This window comes from Mytilus californianus, unplaced genomic scaffold (genome assembly GCF_021869535.1).
Source record: "Mytilus californianus isolate M0D057914Y unplaced genomic scaffold, xbMytCali1.0.p SCAF_6, whole genome shotgun sequence".
In the NCBI taxonomy this organism is placed as follows: Eukaryota; Metazoa; Mollusca; class Bivalvia; order Mytilida; family Mytilidae; genus Mytilus; species Mytilus californianus.
The window spans coordinates 73761501-73768830 of NW_026262712.1; positions in this window are offsets into that span (position 1 = coordinate 73761501).

The window sequence follows — 7330 nt, forward strand, 5'->3', positions numbered from 1 at the left end:
GGTGTAACCAAACACTGTCAGCAGCTTTTAAAAATCCAAATTATATTTCATGGTATTAGAAAAAAAACAACAAATAAACATTTTTTTACTTGGCAAAATAATATTTTATTTAAGGAATGACTGTAATATTTGTTCTGTGTATGAAGAAATAACATAAACAAATGTGGTGCACACTGAATAACCCGCGTAGCAGGTTATTTAAAAGTGTGCACCACATTTTTTATGTTATTTCGAATAGACAGAAAAAATATTAAAGTCATTCCTTATAATTTAATTCTAAAAAGCAGTAAATTATGATTAAAACGTTGATGAAGTCGCGGTCACAAGCCGGAATCATGTCTATGAGCTGATAGACAAAACACTTTCATCCAATCAGAAGACGTGTTACATCCAAAATTAAATTATTTAAATGTACAAACAGGACTTTCAAAATAAAAATCAATTTGCATAACTGTATGTTTCTTATCTTTATATCATGTCTCAAATGAAATCACAGGTTCCATTTGAATTCAACGATTGAAAATGCAGTAGATAACTTTCCAATTTGATTTAAAAAAATATGCATGTAAAATTATTCAAATGAAATATCTTTAAAACATAAAACTAAACAAACAACACAAATGCTGGTATTTGTTAAAACATTGTTGTTTCAATTTCTTAGATCAAGTAATAGACTATTTTTATTTATAATTAAAGAACCTTAGTGAGCGCGCTCACATACCCTACGTCCCCACATTGTCATTGGAGAAATAAAATAAGTGTAAGAAAAAAAAATTGAATCATAATTTCCTGTCAATATGCACATCTACATTGTATGACCTTATTATCTACAAAGTTTCATGAAATTCTGTTGTGTGGTTTCAGAGGAGTTGCGATGACAAACTGTTGCAGTAGTACATTAAAGCAAATAAGTTCAAAGGGGCGTATTTCCTAGAAAAAAAATTGAATCGTAATTTCCTGTCGATATGCACGTCTACATAGTATGTCCTTATTATCTACAAAGTTTCATGAAATTCTGTGGTGTGGTTTCAGAGGAGTTGCGATGACAAACTGTTGCAGTAGTACATTGAAGCAAATAAGTTCAAAGGGGCGTAACTCCTAGAAAAAAATTGAATCGTAATTTCCTGTCAATATGCACATCTACATAGTATGTCCTTATTATCTAAAAAGGTTTCATGAAATTCTGTGGTGTGGTTTCAGAGGAGTTGCGATGACAAATTGTTGCAGTAGTACATTAAGGCAAATAAGTTCAAAAGAGGCGTAACTCCTAGAAAAAAAATTGAATCGTAATTTCCTGTCGATATGCTCATCTACATAGTATGTCCTTATTATCTACAAAGTTTCATGAAATTCTGCGCTGTGGTTTCAGAGGAGTTGCGATGACAAACTGTTGCAGTAGTACATTGAAGCAAATAAGTTCAAAGGGGCGTAACTCCTAGAAGAAAAATTGAATCGTAACTTCCTGTCGATATCCACAACTACATAGTATGTCCTTATTATCTAAAAAGGTTTCGTGAAATTCTGTTTTGTGGTTTGATAGGAGTTTGGGATGACAAGAAACAGGACTGACGGACTGACGGACGGACGGACAGACGGACAGACGGACGGACAGACGGGTCAAAAACATTATATCCTCCGCAACCCGTTGCGTGGGGTATAATAATAATACTATTTACTTGACAATGGTTAGTTTCCATAAATTGGGATACCCCACTTCTCATATACAAACGATTTGCAATTGAACCGTTCCTTTAAGATTTATTTATTTACTTGTTTGGTGCAAATATCTTCAAAGGGTTATATTATTCTACAAAAATAATGAACAGAATCCACATTTCCCAACTATACATTGCACGATATAAATAATAATTAACTTAGGATAATATATACCTCGTTCATTCTATAAAGATATAATTGTTAACAAAATTAGCTTTAAGAAATGATTTAACATTAACATCATAAGGAAGATTTGCAGATGTAAGCACACATAAAATTCTGGAACATTTCAGTACACTTCATGACTCTTTTTCATATGAGTGTCTTACAGTTGTGTGTGTCAGATAAGACCGTAAACTATTTTCAACATAATATTAACGTTCTTTTACAGAATCGATTATAACTGTATTTGACTCGTTGTCAGCTTTATCTACTAGACAATACAACAGATGTCGCATGCAAAGCACTCTTGTAATACACGATACACTTTCCCTTTTGGAGCTTCGGAAGATCATTTGAAAGGCATATGCATAGTTTTCCAGTGTTTCCCTTTGAATGAATGGAAGGATGAATATTTAACTTTCAGTGGCAAATCAAAAGCATATTCAGGACGAGAACATTTTAATGTGATATAAACCCTGATTTGTACTAGACCGGCTCACTGACCCGGAGTTTTAACATGCTAGTTCACAAAGGAACTTCCACAGGAAGACAGGAAGACATGCCACACTACCCGGACACATTATTCTGATTCGAGCCGACAAGTCTCTAACTTATTAAGGCAGCGTGCTAGGTCGGTGTAGCAATTACCAATTTTAAAGTCTTTAGTTTGACCCGGCCGGGGATCGTTCCCAAGACCTCCCGCACTTGAGGTGGGCACGCTACCATGAGACCACTGAGACCATTTCCATTCTCAATTTTATACTATTTTTCTCCTCATAAGAAATGCTTATTGATTTTGAAAACAATTATCATGATTATATGACACTAAAGATTAAAAGTTGTAGAGTGTATTTTAATTCAATTTATAATTTAATATTTTCCAATAAAGGGTATTGAAAATGTACTTTTTCGACATAAACAAATTTATAGAATCACTTTATTAGTGTAGATCAAAAGTAATAGGCAATGAATAAAGCTATCATTTCTATATATCAAACATCTAATATACACATTTCTGTATTCAATAATGAGGTTAAGTATTTGTGTATTGAGATGTACAATGAATGGTCTGGTTAATTATGTAAGACTAAGGTTGATTAGTAATTTGGTCAATATGATTGGCATTTGTAATTAAGGCCCCACCTTGTCTCTGATTGTTTGGTGATCATGGCAGTTGTCAATCATACTGGTAATGTATTATTATTATTACTCTTTCCTAATTAGAATGACAAAATAGACTTAAGTTTGACAAAACTTAAAAACATACATACTTGAATGAACTGCTTCAAAGATATAACTTAAATTTTTCACAGTTCATATGTGCATATATATATATGTACAGAGACATGAGAAATATAGGGAACTACATTTCAGTGTGTATACATTTTGTAGATTTAGTAGCTAACCTGTGCTACTTCTTGTTTAGGAGGCCAGTGCCTTAGGAAAGACTTGGAACAATAGTTCCAATCTTTCAAAAAAAAAACCACCCAATTTAACTTAACAATAACTCATTCTCCCCACCCGTTTCCCAACTATTCCTCGTTAGCCTTTACACGTTTTGCTGTGGTTTTAGATCTTATAGTTTATTCCAGAACTACGTGTTGTGCGTCTTGGAAATCATATTGTACTTATTTTTTTCCAAAAGGAATTGCAAATTTGATTCTCTACTATAACTGATTCAAATTACAGATTTAAGGATTTTACTTAAATGATATTCATGGAAGGTTTATCTAAATCGAGATTAAGAGTATAACCTGGCCATATATCATTTATCATAACAACGTTGAGGAATACCATTAACTTAAAATTTAAAAACTATCAAGAGTGAAATTCTCCCTTCACAAGTTTTACGTTCCCTATTATGTAATTGTTAATTATTAACTTACTAGTTTTACTCATAGATCTCAATATGCCCACTGTGTCATTTCGGCATTCATACCTGTTTTGCAGGTGCACATTAAATATTTTGTGGTCAAGGGGTATACGAAATCAGTAATGGATTTATGGGGAGATTCAGGCCAACAGCTGTGTCAGGGCAGTGTAAAATTTAAATGTGTGTTAAACTTATGAGGTGTCACTCTTGTGGAAGAACTGAAGCAGGCTGTTTCAACCGAGCAGTCCTTAACAAATGTTGGAACAGTTACATAAAATTAAAATTGAACTGATCAGTTGAAAGAATGTATAGTATAACTTTGAATACTTCCAAAACATCCGTTTTGGCAAATGCCCATTTTACAATGAAATTTAAAAAAAAAAGGCTCAACACTCCATCTCAATTTACTAACATTTGACCTACACCACAACTATTCATAGGATTTACTCTTTACCCCTTAGTTGTTTCAAATAAGTTTGCAAAGTCAAAATGGATTTACAAGATTTGAACTTCTGTAAACTACTGTTACCTCTTAAACCATGATATTGTATTGAATTTGATAAAGTACAATCTTATCATGCTGTTTAATGTGTTTATCATCATATGACTTTAGAATCCAATTCTGAAAATAATAGGTTTAGTGTTGTGAGCAAGATTTAAAAAAGTATGTACTATTAAAATATAGATATATATAGATAAAGTCTAATGTTTGATTTTGTCAGTTTTTATGGATGCCCTTTTTATAATTATCTTGGAGTTCAGTAGTTTTAGCAAAGTATATCAACTTTGATAACAAAGGATGCAACTTCGAATCTTCTGTTTAATTTCAGATTTATACAAATGTGTGCAAGATTGGCATCCAAAAAATAGCAAAAATATCATAACATTTTAAATTCGTCAATATTTGCTATACCAATTATCAAAACAAGATAAAAGGTGGACATATGGATAGCCTTGACAGAGTGATTACAGTTTAGAGCTTAGAATTAACAAACAAATAGATCATAAATATTTATTTGATCCCTCAAAACAAATATACAAACACAGTTAATGTTATCACCAGACCTGCTTTTTAGGTTTTTGTTCTCAAAATAAATGTTTATTGAGAAATCTAGATCTTTTAGTTAAAGTGACCTTTATAAACATGTTAAAAATAATAATCTTTAAATTAAGAAGTTCAAAGAAGTTATCATGGTTTTTTTAAAAACTGAAACAACATTTTACAAATTAGTAAAAAAGAAAAATTATAGCAATGCATATTGCAGTCTTTAATAATTTGATTGCTTTCTAAGCTACAAATAGATATTACAACAATTAATAAAAATTTTTTAATTTAGATTAAACCATTATGTATTGAAATATTTAAGTTAAAACATGAGCCAAATTACCCCCTCAAATGAGATTCTGTATTAATGTGGTGTTGCTTCTCTGGAGATGTAGGTATTATGTAACAGGCGACCATTAATAAAATATGTTTAAAATTGAAATTCAAATTTGAAAAAAATAACAAAAAACAAATGTCAAATGTGTCAGGATATTATGGACCCAAAACCATGGTAAAAATATAGAAATCTAACAAGATCCCAAACCTGTTTAAACAATATTAAGTTTATTGGTAGCAATGAAATTGAGAATTTTTCTTACATTTCATAAATTATCATGGTAACAATGAAAAAATATTTCATGTTGGGGTTTTCTCATGTTGACTATTCGACATGCAAATAATAATTGAAACATCTATCTCAATCCATACTTCAAATATTCACTAGCATTCAATAACATAAATTATATTAAAATCAGACTTGATATAAATGAAAAAACCGGTATTCAGATTAGGACTTTTTTTTAATAAATAATTCAAAATACTTCAAAAATATCTAAATAAAATATACTCTTAAGTAAATACTGAATATCTAATCTTCTAACATATATTAACAAACAAACAAAATATACTCTTTAAGTAAGTATAAATATTAATCCTTCTAACTAACCACTGATTTAAATTACTGTATAGAAATCAGCATTTTGTCCATTACAAGACAAGCATACATGCATTAAGATGGATTTTTTCTTGAAGTTCTTTCTATGCTACTAGTTTTGAATGAAGGACATTTCTGAAAAATCTTTAGGTCATAATGAAAAAACCTGGTTATATAATTAAACAAATGGAACATATGATTTCTATTCAGCACAGACTACACACAAAAACAAAAAATATATATGTAAATGTTACCTCATTCTAATAACAATTCAAATAAACGTCACCACAATACATGACCTCATAGGAATCTCAAAAATGGCAATAAGAGATGTTAAATCACTGGTAAATACTCATGAGAATCAATCAAAGCTACCTCAACTACAAGTATATATGATTTTAAACAACTTATTCCCACAATGTTTCCTGAAATGACGAACATATCATATCTATACCAAAAATATAAGCTAATGCATTTTTTGTTTATGCCACACTTTTCATTGCAATATTGCAACATAGAAAATATACATGATGATGTTCAAGAAGATTTATACAGGGTTGAAGAGTGGTGCAAAATGAATAACATGTTCATTAATGCAAATAAAACAAAATGTTTGGTTACTGGAACAAAGCAGAAACTATCAATTCAGACTTATCAACCAAACTTAATAATAGATTCAAAAGTATTACAAAATTCTTCATGTGAAAAATTATTAGGTGTTAAAATTGACAGCACACTTAACTGGAGAAATCAAATTGACCAAGTTTGTGCTAATATATCATCCAGAATATACCTCCTTTCTAAAATAAAGAAATTTTTAGATATAAATGCAAGGAAAACATATTACAATGGGTATATTCTGCCCCTGATTGACTACTGCTGTATTATTTGGGGTGAATGTAAAAATGAAGGGATAGCAAGAATTTTAAAACTCCAAAAAAGGGCAGCAAGATTAATTCTAGATGCAGTTCCTTTATCCCCCTCAGCCCCCTTATTTAAAGAACTTGGGTGGATGACAGTTGACAATAGAATAAAATACCACAAATATTTACTTCTATATAAATGTATGGGTATGGAAGCACCAATGTACCTAGTTCAAAAGTTTAAACTGAAATCAGATAATAATCCTTACTCCCTGAGAGGCGTCACTCAAGGTAATCTGATAGTTCCTAAGCCAAAAGCTGAGCTATTTAAGAAATCTTTTGTTTATTCTGGATCAGTGTTATGGAATGGACTACCAAACAAAATGCGTAAAGCTCAAAACACTTATACTTTTAAACAAAGTATCAAGAAGTACTTAACACAGTCCTGATAAGATTATGTTTTCTACAATGTATTTGTATATTCTTTTATTTATATTTGTATTTGATTTTTTGACTACATGTACATCTTGAACAGCCTTATATCTTATCATGTTAGTAATATTACATTGAACTAATTGACTGTAAATTAACTATGTGTAAATATCTGTTTTTTAATTGTATTGTAATTTGTATGTGAGGGCCTCAGGGAAGATAAGTTTATTGTAACTAACTGAGTTTACCCTCTTTAAATAAAGAATTTATCATTATTATTATTATTATAAGGAAACTATTCTTTT